This window comes from Amyelois transitella, chromosome 4 (assembly GCF_032362555.1).
Source record: "Amyelois transitella isolate CPQ chromosome 4, ilAmyTran1.1, whole genome shotgun sequence".
NCBI lineage: Eukaryota > Metazoa > Arthropoda > Insecta > Lepidoptera > Pyralidae > Amyelois > Amyelois transitella.
The window spans coordinates 790,657-813,698 of NC_083507.1; the positions used below are offsets into that span (position 1 = coordinate 790,657).

A 23,042-nucleotide genomic window follows, 5' to 3' on the forward strand; every position below is an offset into this window, starting at 1 on the left:
TTATAAAGCTGAAGAGTTTGTTTGTTTGTTTGAACGCGCTAATCTCAGGAACTACTGGTTCGAATTGAAATTTTTTTTTTAAACTTTTTGCATTGAATAGACGCTGCAACTATAAGGAGCAAAGAAATAATGGAAAATGCGAAAAATAAACGGGGAAAATTATTCATCCTTGAGGGCTTCAATGATGCCCAAAATAACTGTTTCACGCGGATGAAGGCACAGCTAGTTAATAATATAACAAAATCTCTGCCTGTCCACAAAAGGAAATAAAAATATTTTTATGATTATGCGTATCTACTCATAATCATTCATCTCCATCTCCTCCTATGGATGTCGTAAAAGGGACTAAGGGATAGGCTTTTAAACTTGGGATTCTTCTTGGGCGATGGGCTAGCAAGCTGTCACTATTTGAATCTCAATTCTATCATTAGGCCAAATAGCCCGACGTGGCCTTTCAGTCTTTTGGTGACTGTTCTAACCCGCAGGGGATGTAGACGTGATTATATGTTATGTATGTTATTAAAATAATCTTCGGGCAAGTTTAATTTAGTTATTTTATTACATACATATGAAACTAATTCCAAAACAGTATTTGTACTACTCACGCGCACGGAATCCGGTAGTGTCACCAGTTTCATCCAGCCGGAGCGAGACGCAAATACGGCGATTGCAGGAGCTAGAGCGAGACGGCAACAGCAAGGTTACGCTCACGGCCGTATTCACGAGTGCAGCTCATGAATAAGGATTTCCATTACTCGATTATTTCATTAGTGAGATGAGACAAATTGTATAAATTTGTCTTCCGTTATTATTATTAGGTATTTAATACATTTAAGCCTTTTCACTCATTTCGGTAATCGCTGCACCTATTTACGTACTTACCTATGTATATTGTTTATTTATCATATTATAGTATTTATTTAGTATGTTTATTAAAATTATTTTATTTTGTTTGACAGGTTGTTAGCTCATCGTCTAAAAGAGGAATCCCAAGTATATAAGCCTATCCATTAGTCGCTTCTTACGACTTCCATGGGAAAGACACGGAGTGGTCCTATTCGTTTTTTCTATTAGTGCCGGAAACCGCACGGCACATTATTTTAATGATTTGTATTATAATTTGTCTAAACACAAAATAAATACATCATATCACGGGATGAACTTTTCATCTTTGCAAGAAGAAAATGACAGATATCAGAATTTAATTACAATACTCTAATGTGGGCCATTGTGCAACTCATTCTGGTGCATCACTGCAGAATGCTCTTGCGCAACTGCCCTGAATTTTATGACGATAGTAAGCGTTTCGTTTTTAGCTCATTCGTATTTTGTTTATGTTTTAAAATTATGTGTTATTTGTGTGTTTTTTTTTTAACTGGCCTTGTGAAGTTTGTAATTAGATCATGCGAAATAATCATGATTGAATAAAGTCGATGGCTGATTGGTTATGGCTTACTTTCGTGTGCGAAAGGGATCATAGATTCTTATTCATTCATTCATATAATCACGTCTATATCCCTTGCGAGGTAGGTTCAGTAGATAAACCGTGAAGAGGTAATATACAAACAAACGTTAGTTTCGCATTTATAATATTAGTTTAGGGATTTCATTCGTGTACAGTTCATACATACATACATATGTATGTTCAAGTCTATATCCCTTGTGGGTAGACAGAGCCAACAGTCTTGAAAACACTGATAGGCCACGTTCAGCTGTTCGGCTTAATGATAGAAAGAATTGGAGTGGTCCTATTCATTTTTCTATTTGTATCGAGAATTATAAGGCGCCAACAGAAAAAAAGACTAAAAACATTGATGTCTTAACTTATTTTCCTACAAATAGACATACAAATTAATGATATTGTCATCGGCTGTCGCCTGCGTCGAGCGGTTCATGGTTTAAATTTATGCCAATGCGCAAGGACTATTATTTTTAGCAGTAATACACCCATTTAGTAGCAAATCTAATCGAATGCCTTAGCTCACCTGCTATAAAAAAAATACACTTTTTTTTATTGTTACAAGTAGGTACTTAAAGTTATTTATTTCATCATACCAAATCAAAATAAGAATTTTCATTACATCAAAAATTTAAAGAACTTCCAAATTTTTATTAAAAAAAAAGTTATTGTCTTTGAAAAGGATGAAGCAAAAGAAATAAATAATTTACAACCGGACTAGTAAACTCATAGTGCAAAAATTTATTCGTTTGATGTAACAAATCAGGGCCTAACTTACGACATAAAGTGTTTTGCTGAAAAAAGTGCCCTTGTAAGCTGATTACTTTTTCTTATCACCTGTACGATTCGGTAGTTCCATTTAATTCGCACATGGCAACACTCGACCTTAAAAAAGCAAGGTGATTTCCCGCCTTTTCCAGCCGTAAATTAACCTAACTTTTTAACACAAATTAACAAATGATTCTTGGGTTGCAAATTACATTCGCTAATATTACAACAACCAATAACCGACCTTACCATAAATGCAAGGTCAAGGAACATATAAAACACAAGTGATGTTTGAAAAAGTTGTCGTTGAAAATAAAATGGTCATATTCGCATGTTTTATCTGAGATTGGTTCTTTGGCACTATTGGCACTTTAGAATACCTTCCATGGATTTCGTAAAAGGCGACTAAGGGAATAAATACAGCGGTAGCTAAGAAAAATAAAGTGTGTACTTCCCTTTCCGTGCGGATTGTAAAAACTAATCAAAGGCTTTTAATTCGGGATTCTTCTTTTAGGAAATATGCTATATTTCCATCATCGAGCCATTCAGATCAATGTGGTGTTTTAGTCTTTTCGAGACTGTTGACTCTGTCTACCCCTTAAAGGATACATGCGTGACACATATATGTATGTATGTATGTGTAAATCTGAGATGGACCTTCGCAGCCTACCTGAACACACGCGGCCCTCAGTTCAATTTATTTAAACTTAACCTACTGATCATGACACACTTTTAGCGATTACGACTGGGCGTGTGTGCGTGCGCGCGCGCACTTTTCGTACACCAATTTTCGGCCCGCCCGTTTTTATCGGATGATGTAGGTATGTATATGGGTCATAGTTTTGAATAAACACTTTTGTTTGTAAAAAGCAGCATTAACGACGAAACGAAGTAAATAAACTAAATATAACGTAAGTAGGTATATAATATGTTATTATATCTAAGATTTTGTGAGTACATACATATACAACGACTTGCCTATAGCGGACGTAAATTATTTTGGTTCATGTCCAATTATCTACATAGTTATAAATACATATATATACCTATTATTTTCCGTGTTAAATGCCTTAATTATATACAGTTTTAAACAACACAGTTTTTTATACGACTCGATAAAATAATCGAATTGATTTGAAGGCGGAAAGAGCGGACGCCAGATAGAGGCAAGGCCAATAGCCAAGGTCCTGCACATAATAGGTGGAGGAAAATGTGCCTTATTTGAAGAACATTAGAGGTTTAATTTGGCTGCCAAGGGCTGAAGACTGGGTGTAACTAAACATTTTTCAGTAATACGTAGAGATCAAGGCTAAGAAGATGACGTGTTGAGACTTAAGGCTGTATTGAAATATACGTAGAGCCAGCATGCAACATATTATTAGATATTTTTTATTAATGAGTAAGCATTATAAATAACCAATAACAACAGACTTTAATTTGACCTTGTTAACTAAAAGCGAGATATTTAATCGATTAGGCATAAAATATTGTAACGTTACTAATCTAAGACATCTTGCAGAGCTAAACTTTTGGTTGGTCAATATGGCATAAGAATTGAATTATAAAATTAATAAGTACTTTGTGTTTAACGGAATGTAGCTCAAAAATCGTTAATATATTCACTAAATAACTAGGTCATGGCTTGTAAACCAATTGTCAGCTAAATTAATATGAATAGGCCTGTCTCTGACAAATTACCTAACAGACAAAGGGTGCGAAAGAGATGACGAATGCTATGTGATGTGACGCGTAGATCCATAGACAATCTGTAGAATCGTCATCGGCATGGCCTTAAACTCAACACTCAACATCGCGTGTTCGGTGTTCTATATTTGAAATATTTTTTTTTAATTCTTGATAATAATGGCCGATATTTCTTCTGCCGACGCGGATTCGCGCCAATTTCAAAAGTTTTAATGTTGAAAAATAACATCAAAAAATCATCACAGAGTTAAGACAAAAATTCAAAGGAAGTGTATCAAATTTATCACTACAGCTGAGCGGGGGCCGAGCTTAGCCTGGTATCAATGTAGGCCAAGGTTGCACACAGGCACGGACGTCCGTGCTCCAGCGTCACTTGACCTCCCTGATAGTACCGCATCACCCTCAATAGTACCAACTGCTGTAGAACGAGAAGGCATACATGGATCAAAGTAGTTTGGTGATGCGGCGTTCCGTTGCTTGCCGAAAATCGCCGAAGGTTACCGAGCGGCGCCTAGATAAAATTTCGCGAAGTTATCGCTGCTAGACTCTTGCTGAAAACTATTGAAAATTGGAACGTCTGCGCGGAGATTTACTTATCAACGCGCAATTTACTTTTAAAAGATAAACACTTTTAAACAGACTCTGAACTCTTGTCACTATCGGGTTAAGACCTTTGCTCAGTTATGGAATAATGTCACAATAATTATAAGTGATTAACCAATGGCCTCTTGTGCTGTCTCAAAACAGTGATAATCAAAATATACTTTCTATGGATCACACCACTTTTCCGGAGGGGTAGGCAGAAACGACAACTACCTACGTTTTCACTTATTGCCATACTACATCATTCAGTTAATTAGTTTATTAGATTAGATAATAACTTATCTCGATGCTTCTAACTAGCTATGTCTGATTCTTCTGCGCTTACACTGTCCCCAGAAGGTAGAATAGCTACCTACTTTCTTCTTTCTTTTTAAGTAATGGTAAAATATTAATATCATTACATATATTTTAAGAGATATGAATGGCACAGTCTTAGCTTAATAATTATATCTTGATTTCAACCTTTATTGCGTCATATTTCGAAATTTTAATTATTCCCCAAAAAATATTACATTGCGCATTTATAAACCAGTATAAGCATAAGTCTACTTTAAACAATTTATTTATACGCAATAGAAAAAAGTAAAGGGTTAAAGAAAGTGCAAAACAAAACATTGCTGAGAAAGATAAAAAATATGGCGCATTGTTTCCCATGCACGTCAATAAAATATCTATGATATTTACTACCCATTTACGACTGTCGTAAAATCGTTGTAAAATAATAGTTGCTTTTCTTACCTCAGGACATGTCAACCCTTTGCGGGTTGCCATAAAAAAAACAATTTAAAAAGGACAATTTGTCTATGTCACTCTTTTCATTCATTCCTCACATATTTTTTTTAAATACAAAAAGAATGCGCAGTGCTCATGATCTTTCTAACAGTACAGTAACTAAATAACTAAAAAAACATTTAAAAATACGTGGATTTACTACCAAATATGTTTTTGTTTTAATAAATAGGTAGCCAGCACTTTTTAATTTCTTTGTTTCAATGTTTTTTTTGTCTCTTGTTTTTGTGTGTGGTCAGTTGCTTCCTTGACTTCTTACCTTGGAGAGGAGCCCATGGTCAGACTGTGACCACGATCCAGAAGTTTTGAAGCTAGGTTATTACACGCCTCCAGTCTGACCTGCGTAACTTTGTAAGGGAACGTAACCCAGCTTGGGGTCATGATTCACCTTCTCAACCAGTTACTTTATATTATGACGACACATGAAATAGAGACTAGTAATTTAGTATAAGTAGGTATTACGTTAGCCAACATCACTAAAATACTATTTACATACCGACCCAATGAGCTGACGTCATGAAATCGTTGTTCGAAGCGGTAAAATGCATAGAAAACTGTTTGTTGGTATGACATACATACATATATAAAATCAAGTCTTGTTCCCAAAGGGATGTGTATAGCGTGGCCAAGCGTTCATACAAAGATACTTAATGTCACAATAATTATAAAAAAACTAGCTGTCCCGGCAAACGTTGTTTTGCATATAAATAATAAATAACTAATTTCTAGTTTAAAAAAAAGTGTTAAGGGTGGACAACCCCTATCGCTAAGAGGTATGAAAAATAGATGTTGGCCGATTCTCAGACCGCATTTCATTTTTTGAGCATATTGAGTACAATATGCTCAAAAAATTTCTTGAGATTCGGTCAAGCCGTTTCGGAGGAGTACGGGAACGAACATCGTGACACGAGAATTTTATTTTATAAGATTAACCAACGGCCTTTTGTTTTTGACTCAAAACACTGATAATCAATTTATATTTTAGGTTCATCACACCTCTTTCCATTGCGTGTCCGGCCAAAAAATCTAGTGTCCGGCTTTGGATAGGCTGTTTTCATTTCGCAAACGAACTTTTTCCGAACGTGTCCGAGCGCTAATGACAGGATTGAAAAGGAAACATTTTACAAATATTTCAATTTTTTTTTTCGTACCTATTATTACTAAGAAAAAATCTTATTTGACTTATTAGCTTACATTGATTTTTTTTTTTTTATAAAATCTGAACTTCAGTACTTACACGCCGAAAGGTAAAATGTAGCGGTACTGTTTATATGTATATAACATCCCGTGTGTTACCTACATTTGCAAAAACTAATTTGACTTTGACTTTGACTTAATAATGTAGTTTGTTCGGCCTATACCTAAAATCTCGACAAACTGACTAGTCTGTCCGGCTATAAAGTTAGGCGACGTGGCAACTCCCTGTCGCTAATTGCTAGTGCTATAAAAAAATATTTAGTCTTTTTTTTTTATCGATGTATTTATAGAAAAAACAAAATATTAAAATATTGATTTTATGTAAGATAAGTTTAGATACATACCTACTAAATAAATATGAATCGTTTGTTATTCGTATATATAATCGTATTTCACCTACCATTTTATTGTAGGTAGGTAGTTCTCTTATCTCTCATAGATATTTGTCTATCACGCTGAAAAATGACGCCAGCAACTACAATTTCTTAATGTGTTTTTAACCAATGTTGTAAAAGCCGTGTAGGTAAAAAAAGAAAAGGACCACTCCATCTCTTTTCTACGGACGTCGTAAAAGGCGATAGGTTTATAAAGTTGGGATTCATCTTTAATGTTGTCATTATTTGAATCTCAATTCTATCATTGAGTAAAACAGCTGAACGTCGCCTGTGAGAGTTCAAACTGTTGGCTCTGCCTACCCCCAAGGGATATAGCCCTGAGCCCGGCCACGTTCAGCTATGTATTTGGGTTAATGATAGAATTGAGATTTTAATAGTGACAGGTTGCTAGCCCATCGCCTAAAAGAGAATCCCAAGTTTGTAAGCCTATCCCTTAGTCGCCTTTTACGACATTCATGAGAAAGAGATGGAGTGGTCCTATTCTTTTTTGTATTGGTGCCGGAAACCACACGGTTATTATATTGATTGATAACGCATTGAAATTAAATAAACCAACATTCATTTCGCACTGGCGTGCTTTTCACTACCTCGTGAGATGGGTCGGTAGTTGGAAACCCATTGTTTTATTCCGGCACGTGACCGCTTCCTTGGATCACGAGTATTGGACACGCCATACTAGGAGTATATTAATAACTAGCTGTGCCTGCGAGTTCGTCCACCATGAGTCGTTACATCATTGAAGCCTTCAAGGATAATTTTCCCCTTTTTTTAACATTTTCTATTATTTCTTTGCTTTTTACAGTTGCAGCGTGATGTTATATAGCCAAAAACCTGCTTCGATAAATGGTCTATTCAACGCAAAAATTTTGCAAAAGGTTTTTGCGGTTTTTAGTATATCTAACAGCTGATTTGACTAATCTCCGGTGCAAACATTTGTGCTCAAACAAGCGACACCCAGCCTTGACCTCGAAATGATAAATATTTCATATGTGGCTTTTGGATTTGCGGAATGAGACATACATAGATGACATAGTCGCTCTAAAGATTCAATAAGGAGCATTCATAAATTCGAGCTGAAAGATGTAGCTATGAAGCGCAAAGGGATCGTGGCAAGTGGAAAGATGTAATCTCTGTCTACAATGCCGCTAAACCGGCGTGATTTTATATTTGTAATTCAGCATGTATAAAAAATGTAATCTATATGGAGCGCAGCAAGTGGAATTCTATAGTCTGCCTACCCCCTTGGGACGCTGCCGAGATAAAACATACCTGTAACATGTGTTTGTAATACCTGTAAAAGGTCGGTAAGTCATAAACTCTGTTCTTTTAAGACATAATAATGTAAGTACCTACACTTAGTTGGAAAATAAATGAATACGAAAATGTATGTTGTAGGGATCACCATAGGGAGATATATAGGTATATTCTGTTTTAGTTATAGTAGGTATTTATTTTTAATCTGTAATTAGGTACTGCTGCGATTTTTCCAGTCTGCTTGCTAATGTTATTAATCTTTTTACATAAGTATGTATTAAACTTAGTTGCCAAATAAATAAGGCTGTATACTTCAGATTCCATGCCGATAAAAAAATCGTGTCACATATGCTAGTTGCCATGACTACGACCTTGCCGGGCCGCCCTAATTACAAGAATTGGCGGGAAAGTGGGTGGAATTAATGGCGTCGCGGGAATATATTCGCGATTTGAAAATCGAATCGGGGACAGTGGACATTGAGGCCGATTTGTTTCTTTTTTATTGCACAGAAAGCAATTACAGAAAAATAAACAAGTACAAAAATAAAATCAGCAAAAGCGCATTTTTCGTAAAAAAATGGTATCATGGTATTTTTTATTGTATTTCTTTCCGTATTTTTAAAAATAATTATCAAATTAATTTAAAAATAACATTTATTACGTATTTAATCGGTGAAAACGGGCAATAATTCATGAAAATTGTAAATTCATATTTTTTCACCTTGAGCCCTGAAAATATAGCCGAATTGGCAACAATTACTTTCACCTTGACGCAGATTGCTGAAAAAATAGCGCAGTCCAAAAATGTGTATCAAAAATGAATCACTCGGACAGATAACGGGCCGTTTATATTACCGGCAAAGCAATTTCGCTTTATAAATGCATAAGTCATGTTACCCTTTTTACATATTAGAATTAAAAAAGTAAGTAGATAAATAAAAGGACAAGAAAATTTCTGCGTTAAGAAATAACAAACGTAATATATAGTCGCAATTTTTGCTTTAAAAGCAAGTTAGTATGATAAATAATTAAGTAGTATGATAAAATAATGATCGTACCAAACTTTGTTGCATTTTTTAATTATACAAATTAAATTATAATAAAAAAAAAAACAATGTAGGTAGGTATGTGAGAAAAAACGATGAAAATATGCAGTAATCATTTCCAGCAGAATTATATAATCTCTGCTTAATTATTATAAAAATAACTATTTTTACTTAAGTATTTGTAATTTTCATTCAAATTTTTCTATCTAAAATAACATTTTTTTTTCTTAACAATTACAAATCCCAAGACACCTTACCAACTCATGTTTACGATACGAATATACCTACGACAAAATTCTGTCTGGTATATTTCGTAACGCGGCACGCTGTTAACATGACAATACTTAATGAATCGGACGGTCAGTCAGGCAGTGTGAAGAGTCCTTTATGGGTGGCGTGTATTTTTTGCGCGGGCGCACGCTCGCGTTATGTGTGTCAAGGAGATCTGAGAAAAATTCGCGAACCTTGGTTAGAATTAGCCGAAGCTTGTTTATTGTGTTGTCAAAATATTTTTTTTTTTCTGAAAAGAGATGACCGTTTTAAAAAGAAATATTAAATAAATTTAGCGTAGAGGAAATTTAGAACTCATTTTGAAATCCACTAGTGATAAATTAATTTGGTCATGGTCATTTTTTGGCAATGTTCAATGAAATTATAAGTTCAGTGAATACAATATTTGGAGTTGATCATCATCATACCAGCCGTAAGACGTGCACAGCTGAACATAGGCCTCCACCGATGACTTCCACCTCGCTCTGATGGAGGCGACCAACGATTCTCCGCGAACTTCACCAGATCATCGGTGCATCTCTTGGAGGGCCTCGAACTCGAATATTTTGTTATAAATTATATTTTGTTATAAATTTATATTGTCAATCACCTCCACAAACCTCCATGTTCGTTAAATTATAGGTCGCAGTTAAAGTCAAATCAAATACTACTACATAAATACTACATTGTACATATTCTTCTAAATCCAATTAATGTTTTGTAATTTGTTATATTAATTTTTATGTGCAATAAAGTGTTTACAAACCAATTAACATTTGAATTTGAAATATATAAATAAATTAAAGTAATTAGTACATATTATACGAGTAAAGTCTCTCTATTTTGTCTGTATATAATCTGTATTAATGCGTTAATCTCTGAAAATCGAGAACGGATTTGGTTCCTGTTCGAAATGTTGGAAAGAGGATTTTCTGAGGAAGTTTTACATCTATAAATGCTACCCGTGCAAAGTCAGGTCGCTAGTTTGAAAATAAGAATGAAAGTATCCCACTTATATGACATCATTCAGATATTTAGTCTGTTGAAATTTTCTCTCACGTTTCTCCTTCATGGTCACTATCCGAGGGTCCAAGTTCAGTGAGCCATTGATAAAATTAAAAAATAGCACGAGAGTTCGATGCTCTGGGGCCACCTAAACAAATAAGATTCCATTATCTTTCCAACGGAACTTTCTTTAAATTTAGAATCAATTCGTAATCTTTATTTCACACCAGTCCTTGCAAAGGTTCTTACTTTAAACCAACTGTAAGTTTTTATATTTAAAAATAATCTTTAGAACGCTTCCATAACTTTTTTTTCTGTTCGAATTTTAAAAGTACATAACTATTTGTACATATAACCATAAGTCCAGTACATATTACCAGTATTTGATATTATGTTCTGTTCCGACAGACATTATCCACATGTCCAAAAATAAAACCGGCCAATCGAGACGTCAGTACACCAACGTAATTTAATGACAGCAATGACGCTACGTTACGACGTGACTGTCATTTTTGGCAGCAATCTTCCATCACACAGATTATAAAAGAAAAGCAAATAACTAACACTGGCCGATCCACGTAATGGTGACGTTCCACGTTTGAAATTATACTTTCACTTTTGGCGAGTCGTGGACGACGCGGCGCGGCGTTGCATAGCGTCGCGTGCCTCTCGCCACGCGGAAATAGGTTCTTTGGATTTTTTTTTAATTTATTCGGTCAAGTGCGTTTTTTGCGAGTTCTTTCATGCCAGTAGAATTTAAGAAGTAAAAATAAGTGCACGGTTACATCTTTCTTTAATTCACCTAATTACAATTGAGCTACTGTTACATACCTTAGGGCTCACGGTCTAATTTCCGACGTTAGATTTTTTGCTTAGATTTTACAATGGTCTCTACGATTCTTGTTTGACTATAAAACATCAAGGACTGACTGAAAATTATATTTTATCTATGAAGTACAAGAAAATATAAGCATTACCGCAGTGCCTTGCGTAGTTTGTCGCTATAATAAAATGTCGCGTCGCGTCTCACTGTGAACTGACCCTAAGAAGAAAACGGACTCAAATACTTAGCCATACAGTTGAGTCTTTGCGATACTACTAGCTCTGTTTACCCCTTAAGTAGCAAAAACATAACTGTAAGTATGTATTAAGTCAAATATAAGAATGACGCAAATTGATCTAAGATCAGATAAAATATCCGAAAATGGACCAAGATGAGAAAGAGACGGAGAGAATAGGCACTAATTTATCTCATTGATAAAAAGAACAATGACATTCTCATACGGCCAAAAAAGAATATAAAAACAATGGACAACAAGTGAAAGCATTCACTCAAAGCTTAACATGTGATTCGATCGTTTATAACGAAAATAACTTGAAAGTAGCTGAAGTTGCTTTTTTTTTTATATAAAACGTAAAGACATTAAATTACAATCTTTATGGCTCGGTTGATAAGGTTGTTATTGAAATGCAAATATCGTATATGAAAAGTACCGAATCATCTAATAATGGTCGTTGTATGAAAACGTCACGCAAACTAGTAAGGTACAAATGTTTTGAAGATATCGTGGCGTTTACATTACTGATTTCTTCATGTTGTCAAATTAAAAATAAGATAATATATCTAAATAAAATATATCTATATAATAATTATGATACATATCTGTCTATTCAAAATATATTAAGATTTAAAGGCCTCTGTGGCACAGCGGAATTGCGCTTGTCTGTGACACCAGAGGTCCCGGGTTTGAATCTCTGTCAGGGCATGATGAGATACGAACTCTCTGATTGCCCTGGGCCTTGAATGTTGATCATACATACATATAGTCACGTCTATATCCCTTGCGGGGTAGACAAAGCCAGTAGTCTTGAAAAGACTACTGGCCCTGTCTAGTTCTCTCTGTCTGTCTAGATAGGCCACGTTCAACTTTTTGGCTTGATGATAGAATTGAGATTCAAATAGTGACAGGTTGCTAGCCCATCGCCTAAAAGAAGAATCCTAAGTTTATAAGCCTATCCCTTTAACGACATCCATGGGAACGAGATGGAGTGGTCTTATTCTTTTTTTTATTGGTGCCGGGAACCACACGGCACCGCTTATATACTCGTATATATACGTTATAATATAAGAAATTATAATATCCGCATGTGTGAACTACAATTAATTCTGTCCTTAGCATGTAAAGTGTTAAGGGCAGACCTTGCTTGTCAAATGCAATTTACGACTGAATCGAATTGAATATTCGATGTACATATATCGTATACGTGTACAGTTTCCTGCATAAAAATTTGATTCTTTAAAACTATACGCTTTTACTCTACTTTAGGATAACATTAGAATAGAATAGAAGAAATTGGATACAAAGTATCATTATTAACGTCACATAACTTAAATATAATTATAACTACTACCGCTTCCAAAGCGCATGTGTAGAAAAAGCGGCGGAACAAACTACACTGCAGCATTTTCATCGGACGTCAATTTACATATATAGATCTCTTAAGTGGACGAATGCACATTGTCTACATTAAAAAACATGAATGAATGTAGAACTAATTATGTCAATACGAATATTGAAACCCTATGTTTCTTTGGTAAATGAATGAATTATTACATCAATGTTTTTCCAGGTTACAAAATTTTATCAAAATCCGTTTAGTTTTAGCTTGAAAGGGGGGAAAAACACACACGTTACGTTATTGAACTAAACATTTCATAAACAATCTGTTTTGTCAAATAACTTTTTAGTAACTAGACATTTAGCATATCTTCGGGATTCTTCTTTAAGACGATGGGCTACCAACCTGTCACTATTTGAATCTCAATTGTCACTATTTGCTCTGTCTACCTCGCAAGGACTAAAGTCGTGATTATATGTTTGTATGTATGCAAAAGCTAGTACAGATGCATATATGTATATGCGCTCACATTGCATTACGATAAGGCCAAGGTTTTGCTGATAGCCGCTAGTGAGATAATGAAAACCTTTCCGCGATTTCTAGTCTAGTCTGATTCAATATTAACGTAAATAATCATTCATCACAGTCATTCAAGAATTCATGATTTTCTTTATATGTATCAATATATTTTAAACTCTTCCGTTAATAATTGACTGACTGTACACGCTTTAAAATGAAAGTAACGAACAAACTTTAGCATTGATAATAATCTTCTTCCTTTTAGTCTTAGTTATATAAAAAAATACAATGACAATTTTGTCAACTACATTTCCAAATACAGATAATCTCTTGAACGAACTCACCCATTCTGAATTTAAATTTGATTAGTCATTTATAATATTCCGCAACATCCTGGCTTTATTCCAATTAAAAAATAAAATTTCAATTTTGATAGCTTGATTTCTAAATACAGAACATATTTTGACGGAACTCACACATTACGAATTTCAAATTTGATTTTGGAATATTGAATACATAAAATTAAATATAATCTGCAAAATTTAAAAATATGTATTATAGGTACCCACCCTCTTTGCAATAAATCCCACAAAAATTTCTATATGTACAGCAAGCTCTGTCTACATCGCAAGTAAATAGACGTGATGTATGTATGTATGCAAGCTTCCATTCTGATCTGATTGCAAGAAATATCATATAGTGTGCCAATTCCATTTCTTTCCGCACACTTTGTAAAAGCCAATTAAAGGAAAAGCCACTAAACTTGCGTATCGCTTTTAAGGCTGATACGGTAGAAACCTGTTGCTTCGAGTCTGTTCGCTCTGTCTACCCCGTAAGACGTGATATGTATATGTAAGATTTGCCAAGAGCGATCGCGTAATGTCACGGCCTTGTCAGTTATCTGTACTGCGCAGCAACAGACTGTTTGTTAGTTGATATTGTATAATAGCGTAAACAACTCAGAAACAACAGACCGCACTCGGAACATAGATTTACAATTACGTATAGAACAGAGTGCCGTGTGGTTCCCGGTTCCAATCACAAAAAGGATAGGACCACTCCATCTCGTTCCCATGGATGTCGTACAAGGCGACTAAGGGATAGGCTTATATCATTACTTGGGATTCTTCTTTTAGGCGATGGGCTAGCAACCTGTCACTATTTGAATCTCAATTCCATCATAAAGCCAAACAGCTGAATGTGGCCTATCAGTCATTTCAAGACTGTTGGCTCTGTGTCTATCCCGCAAGTGATATACACGTGATTATATGTATGTATGTATGTATAGAACGGACATGTACATTTTTCAAAACTTCAGTCTTCTCTCTCCTGCCTCGCTTTCTCATTTTATTATAACGTGAAAAGGGACAGCGATAGTTTTTCGCGCGATAATAACGGCGTCGCGCGTGCCATTCTAAGGGTTAGGTTACATCCTCACCTCTCTGGAGAGGAGCCCGGGGTGCGAAAGCGAGTTTGTTGTATACTTGACATTAAAAAAACATAAGGTATGCCTGCTGCTACATTCCTATACAATTCTTCCTTTTGAAGAATGAATCAAGATTAAGATTAGACTATATTTAGGATCCCTTTTTTAGGCCAGGTATATGCAAGCTATAATCTAGTCACTCTCGAAAAATAAAAAAAAAAATAAAAAAAGTATCTTGATAAATTTATAAAAATCTAAGAAAGTCCCACGGGAAAGCTGTTGATGTCAAACTAAGATATTACAGGGAGGTATAGTTTTATTTTATAAATTTCAGTATTTCAAAGTTTTCACTTAAATATTGGCATTCTTTTTAATATATACATTTTAAAACATATTTTACATTGTTTATTTACCTACTAGTAAGTAATAATTCATATTTTTTATATAAAAAAAATTACACCATTTTTTGCCATTTAAATGACGATGAATATATTTTTACATATATATAATTTATATTGAATCAAAGATAAATTAGCCCTTTTTCAAATCTTTAAGATCTTATATGTAAGTACTCTTCCTAACTAGTTTGGCTATTGTTTTATAAATATTCCAACTTTTAGAAAATATACATTAAAATATGATATATATCTCTTAGATAACAAAGTAAAAATATTTAAATTGATAAAATAAAAAGTTGAAAATGCTAATATGTATTTACTTATCTATTCACCTCCTGAATGTGAATGTTAAATTAATATTTCATAAACGTGACTAATAAAACACGTAATCTCTAATGATATTTTATCTATTGTTAACCTTCAAGAAAATAATGATCCACCCTTTTGAAACGAATTTAAAAGAAAAACCTAAATATTTAAATGTTTGTTTTTGTTTCCTCAATAAGAGCACTTTCTTTAAGCACCACATACATTTTTACTTTTAACTCAAAAATTGTTTTAAATCTGATATCATAACGCTTATAATAAACAACAAATGCACTTACCAAGTCCAAAACGCAATCCAAAAGTTCACTGATCCGTATTCACCACAATTAAAATAAAAAATATTGTCAAACAAAAAAAAAATTCCATACACAACACTTCTGTCACTGTCAGCAAAAATTTTCTTTTTCAAAAAAAGAACACACACAATTTTCCAAATTCGAAATCTCAGTTCCACAGCGCTCGTAGTGGCGAAACTGCGCGCGCAACGCACGCACGACCCAACAGCACGACTGACGAGAAGTCACTGAACTACCGCGCCCCCGTACGGCGGTGGATGCTTGCTCGCGTATTATTTTTATTTAGCTCCAAACCTAGTGTTATCATTTTCAAACCCTGAAAAGGCTGAAATCAAGAAATTGGGTCAACATCCTGCCATTGACCGCGAGGATGCCCCGATAATTTATTTGAATTTCGAATCAGTTTCGATTTGAGTGTGGAATTCCTTCTTTTAAGCAAAAAAGTTTAAAGATTTCTTTACTTTGATTTAGAATTCAGATTAAAATTTCAGGTGTAAAAAAACACCAGATTTTTTTTTGTATAATAGCTCAGAATACATTAATTTATAGTTATTTTCTTAGTTTTTAAAAAATATGATTAAGTTTTATCTCGTGAATAACCTATTTTTAATGGTTTTTTTTTATTTCTATCTATACCTATACGATAACTCAGAGACGTTGATAATATATTTTTCTTATTATGTGTTTACTTAGGTATGTCCATTATTTACGTGTGCCTATTTATAAAGTAATTAATTTCGTCAACGTTTGAATTTATTTTTAGCATTATTATCTGTTTTCCAATTTGGTCAGAGACTGATATTATTAGCATTCTGTTCATTTGCCGTTTTCAAATAAAGTAAAAAAATATAGTAATAAATAAGTCCGATTATTGTACCATACAGATTGTATGTTGTACTTTATTATATTAAGAAATTTGTTAAATATTAGTTATTCCTTATCTCCTTTTCGGATTCCCGTAAAAAATCCATTTCGTATTTTTTTAATTTATTCTTTACTAACAAAAATTCAAATATAATTTTTTTACGAGTATTACATTATACTTACTTAATTTTTTGCACATCAAATGGCATGTAGGTTATTATTATTTATATTATATTAATTTATAAGTTCTATTTTATGGTAAACTGGTAGATTATGCTATTAGCATTAAGTCCGCCAATTGTGTTATACATTTGTATTATGTGCAATGAAGTTTAAATAAATAATGGATTACACAATAAACAAAACTGTTAGATAGTAAAGTTTAAAAAAGTGCCGGCGCTTAAATGCCTCTTCTAATTTATTTATATTTCACCATTAAGACATTTAAATACATCTCTTTATGTTACCAAAGGTAATAAAACTAGTTGTTAATTAATTTCTTCATTAGCACTATTAGATCAAGATCTGCGTGTCTGTTTGTCGATAACCACTATGTTACTTCACTCTCACTGTTTACTTTGTATATGTTAATTATTTTAATTTGTTTTTAAATATGTATGGACGAAAAAGACATCATAGTCGTAGATAGGTACTTTATTGTGATTTAATATTTTTTTACGATAAAAAGCTGATGCGACATTAAAATTTTTAGAATCGGAAAATAATTTAACAAATTATTATTCTCTTTTTAAGTGTCAAATGCGGTTTCACATAGTTTAAACAATTATTGCTTAAAGTTACAATTAGAAAGATGTGCAAATTAACAATTATTTTATTAATCTGAAATTATTTTTTCACAATTTCTTTAGGAATCATACAAATTGATGATATTCCAATTCGAACACTTTATCTTAAATTGATTCCATAATTTAAACTAGAGATCATTTTGAAAGTGATTTTATTTTCATCAGCAAAGCAGTTTCGCTTATGCAAAATTGGCAATAAAATTTTCAAATGAGTTTGACAAGTTACGGACATTTTCAACATCGGTCGTAAATATCATGCATAAATACCATAAATGATATTGTTTAAAATAAAATAATATATACGTATATTTTATTAAATTTATATAATTTAAGATAAATATTCATTCCATTAATGACATTAAATAAACTAGGATAATTTTTGATTGGATGGACGCCTTAGAAATGCAGTAAAAATATAGAAGTTGCTTCAAGATTTTTTTGCTTTTTAAGGGTTATAGGCCTAAAGTCTGATGTTAATTTTTGTGCAAACAAACTTACTTTAAAGTCCGCCTTTGATCAACATATTCATAATGTATGTTTTTACTACATATGTATTTTTTATGGGGCAATAAAGACAATTGGTATTGTATTGTAACTATCGCTAGGATATTATACGTATATCGATATGTTATACTTTTTTTTTAAATCTTACAACTAACTCATGACGCAAGTTAACTAATGAAAATAAAAGTAGATTTGCTTTCATTTCATCGCCATGCATTTAATTATAATAAAAACAAATTTCGTACTAATAATTAAAATGTATATTATGTATTCCATGCTAGTTTAGAAGCGAGGAAAAAAACATTGTGTTTGCTACTTCTTTTTCAGTGCAGTTTGTAAATTCAATCAAGGGATGCTATGAACTTGGGATTCTTCTTTTAGGCGACGGGTTAGGAGTAAACTCTCTATTTGATTTACCTATACAAGCAACCTATCAAATAGATACGTTCATGGTCAGCTGAACGTGGTCTTAGTCTTTTTAATGCTCTTTCTACCCCGTAAGGGATAAAGTTGAATTAGAGTAAGCTTTAAGATAAACTTCAGAAAATAATTGTTAAGATAAGTAATAACAATATAACTTTAAAATTGCAACAGAAGTAGAAGTAGACTTTAAGCTTTGTATAATGTTAAGAAAAGTTTATCACATACCATGTGAATAATTTTGTGTAAAAATGTCTTTGTCAACCTTACAAAGAACTTAAAAAAAAACTTTAAAAAAAAATCGAATTAGTACATATGTATGAATGTATAACAGGCTTATTACGATTACGACTGAACTCCGCCGACGGATCACGAAAGCACCCGACCTATGCCGACGTTTACCGAACGCGCCCGAACGCTCGCGGCCTCCAGCGAGGCCAAAGCGCGGGAAGCGTCACTCAAGGTGAATTCTTTTCCCGCCAAACTACGTCACGGTGACTTTGTATTTAATTTGTGACTTTGTATTGTTGCTCTATGATTTATTAACCAAAGATTATTCTACCTCGATGTTATAATTATAAACTTTAAGTACATACTGCGATGTTATAGCGTTAATTAATTAGACGGAAATTTCCATTCCATGATTTTTCAAATCATGTGCTTGGCAATATTTCTGGAAGTCATTAACTAGTACTTCTGCAGTAGGTAAGTACTTATTACTTTATTATGTGCATTTATGTTACCCTGGACCAACCAAGTATTAAGTCAATTTAACCTTCCTTTTTTATACTTAACTTCAATTAAATAAATCTATTTCTCAGAAGTCGCATTGTTATAATGGTATAACAACAAAAATTACAAATTAATAACATTTAATTTTTTTACAACATCGTTATTTAAAAAAAATAATTAAATGAAAGTGAAACTGCGAATGTAATCTTAGATGTAACTTTGTTCAAATAAAAAAAAATTCTACTGTTAAAAAAAATACAATATTTTTTTAATGAGAGCGAATCTGTGTTATTTGAAAATTTTCTCTTGCAAGCGACTCTTTGTAGAATTTCCTCAAATCGGTCCAGTGCACTTGCAAAATTTTCAATTATAGTGTGTATTAGTTCCATGGGTTTTAACTATGTAGGTATACCTTTAAATAATTTCAGTTTGTAAGTCATTTACCATCAGTTCACCATCAGTTAGAATAACATGATGTTCACAACCAATTCTAATATCATAGCTTAATGGCCAGATTATTGCAGTAAAATATGAAACCGATTGATATAATATCGTCCGGTTTCTCTTGCTTTCTCGGAATCTGCATAACACTCCATCATTCGTCCATCACTACTTTATCACTGAGCTATTTGTGTATAGAAATGACATTTCAAGCCTTATAAAGGAAATTCCTTTAAAAAAAATTACACCATAATAATTAGTATTTTCATACTAGATACTCATCGTTGTTTTTTTAAATTTAATATAAATCTAAATAACTATATTTATTTCATTAAAAAAAGCAGATAAGTATTTATCTGCTTTTTTTAATGCTATTAAATAAATAAAATAAAATTCATTTATTTCAGACAACAAAGATTTAAGGAAGCGTTAAAAGTTTTAATGCCATTAAAAAATGTTGGGGGAGAAAACAAAAACTATATATCGAGAGGTAAAGGGCTAAAACATTTATATTAGAAGATATACATGGTAACTAAGATAAACACCATTTTTGCAATACAATCCAAATACAAATATGACAAAGAACATTATCTATTAAAAGCATAAAGGTGCAATACATATTCAACACACCCCCTCAAAAAAAATCATAACACTTTGGTAAAAACTAAATTATTTCCCAATTTTTTTCATATTATGAAGGAAAATATTTTTGTTTTGGTCAGCCGAATAGGAAAGCGCTCTGAGAGAGCGAATCTCGAGATTTAGGTGATTGTCGTGTTAAATTTGAAGTACCTAAGTGAATTCTTGTTCGGAATCGTCAATGTACCAAATCTAGATAATGTATGGTTGCAAAATGGATAAAGTGGACAATATTCAACTGGATCTATCTATATTTTAATTACTTATATCAATATATTTCGAATAATAAGCCACACACAATAAAAGTATCTATACATTTTTTTTTTATTTTCTCTCTCAATTTTTAATTCGACATCGTATTCTCTGTAGACACGCCCTATGACAATAATCCAAAAGAGTTCACATCTCATGTATACGTACGCCTAATTCCCGGAGACAGTGACTACATATTTCCACTTGCCACGATCCCTGCATACATCTTTCGCTTCATCCACATTCATCACTTTCTTCACCCAACCTCGTTTAGGGTACCTATACTTGACCAGACCTTTTGTCATTGTCACGACGTGTCTGCATCGGCCACACGCTCCGAAGGGACCCCGAACACATACCGAGGCAAGCCCTAGACTGGAATCCCCAAGGAAAGCGTAAACGTGGCCGCCCTAAACAGACCTGGCGGCGGACAATCATCGCAGAGGTGAAGAATATAGGGAAGACTTGGAGCGAAATAAAACGCGAAGCTCAAGACCGAGCGGGATGGCGACGCACTGTGGATGCCCTCTGCCCCAGCTAGGGGACATAGGACCTTCAGTCAAAGACGACGTGTCTACTATCTGACTGACCACTCCAACATTGATGTCGGGAGAATGCTAACCCAGGATCCGTGACAACCAGAAAAGATCATTGTCCGTCATGTTCTAGTAGAGATAAAAACCTAATTACCACTATACCAACCAGCCATGTGCCGTGTGGTTCCCGGCACCAATAGAAAAGAATAGGACCACTTCATCTCTCTTCCATGGATGTCGTAAAAAGCGACTAAGGGGTAGGCTTATAAACTTGGGATTCTTTTAGGCGAAGGGCTAGCAACCTGTCACTATTTGAATCTCAATTCTATCTTAAAGCCAAATAGCTGAACGTGGCCTGTCACTCTTTTCAAGACTGTTGGCTGTGTCTACCCCGCAAGGGATATAGACGTGATTATATGTATGTATGTAATACCAACCAGCAAAACAAAAATAGATGAAATCAGCGTCAGTATCAATATACAACAGAGTACAAACTTTCGGTTAATTTTTAAGGTCCCCCGTTCACCCGGAATCGTGCAAGGCCATGCGCATACGCATGCGTCACACGACCGGTTGCTTGTCATTACCAGTTACTGCATTTCGGAAAAAGTTACTGTGGTAAGCGACTTTGTGCACGACATTTTCATGACTTTATACAATTTTAATACAGAATTTTCTTCAGAGAATGTCAATTTAATGTAGGTAATATAATCTTCCCACCCCGATTGTATAGGTCAACATCTGACTTAAGTCAATTTTTTTTAAGCAATGGGCTAGCAACCTGTCGTCATATATAATATATGAATGTCACTACTATGGGCCTTGAACGTTATTTAAAAAAATATTATCTAATAACGTGGTAAACTGCTAACCCGACAAGCTTGCATGAACAGAGTTGAAATAAACTTTTGTAAGGAAAGTATTTCAAGAAGATGAAATGCAGAATGCTCTTTCTACAAAAACAGGGTAATCTCTGACGCAATACGGATGGGTATTTTTGAGAAGATTAAGTTCTCGGCTTTCCTGTAAAGTTATTGGAAAATAAATTTTGTGAATTTTTTTCCTGAAATTTGATAAGTAGGTAAGTAAACCATTTTTTGTAAGTAAATCGCTTTACTTAGACCCATAGATATTATTTAAATTTTTTTACAGTTTTTTTTTTTTCATGTGGTTATTGTGTTGTTCTTGTTTCAATACAACATTAAACAATAATAGTTTATTGTATGTTTTTCTGTTGATCTCCTCTTACGACTCTCACATCTTTTATAATGTGGATAAAACGAAAGAAGTTTAATTATCTACCAGTCAACCATTGGATCTGACGAAAATTTTATATCGGGTCAAATTAAAAAGAAAAATTTTTTTTTGGACGTATTACACAGATTGAGTTAGTTTCGAAGTAAGTTCGAGACTTGTGTTACGAGATACTAACTCAACGATACTATATTTTATAATAAATACTTATATAGATAAACATCCAAGACCCAGGCCAATCAGAAAAAGTTCTTTTCTCATCATGCCCTAGCCGGGATTCGAACCCGGGACCTCCGGTGCCACAGACAAGCGCACTACCGCTGCGCCACATAGGCCGTCATTTTACGACATCCATGATGAAGTGATCCTATTTTTAAATACCGACAACCACACGGGCCACAGCTGTTGTTTCACAAAATAAATAATACTACGTGCCGTGTGGTTCCAGGCACCATTACAAAAAAGAATAGGACCACTCCATCTCTTTCCCACGTAAAAGGTGACTAAGGGATAGGCTTATAAACTTGGAGATTCCTCTTTAAGGCGATGGGCCAGCAACCTGTCACTATTTGAATCTCAATTCTATCACTAAGCCAAACAGCTGAGCGGGGCCTATCAGTCTTTTCAAGACTGGTGGCTCCGTCCACCCCGCTAGGGATATAGACGTTATTATTACATACATATATGTATGTGTCGTGTGTTTCCCGGCAGTGCCGTGTGGTTCCCGGCACTATTACA

At 33.9% G+C, this 23,042-nt stretch overlaps 1 protein-coding gene across 1 annotated transcript in view; it reads right to left on the reverse strand.

Annotated features, from left to right (window-relative positions):
- Nucleotides 1-16,069, reverse strand: part of LOC106132928 (ecdysone-induced protein 74EF) — a 217,507-nt gene extending 201,438 nt beyond the window's left edge. Inside the window, exon 1 of the mRNA XM_013332500.2 lies at nucleotides 15,839-16,069. The gene's annotated coding sequence lies outside the window, so the exon portion shown is untranslated. The remainder of the gene's footprint in view (nucleotides 1-15,838) is intronic.
- Between the last annotated feature and the right edge of the window lie 6,973 nt (nucleotides 16,070-23,042).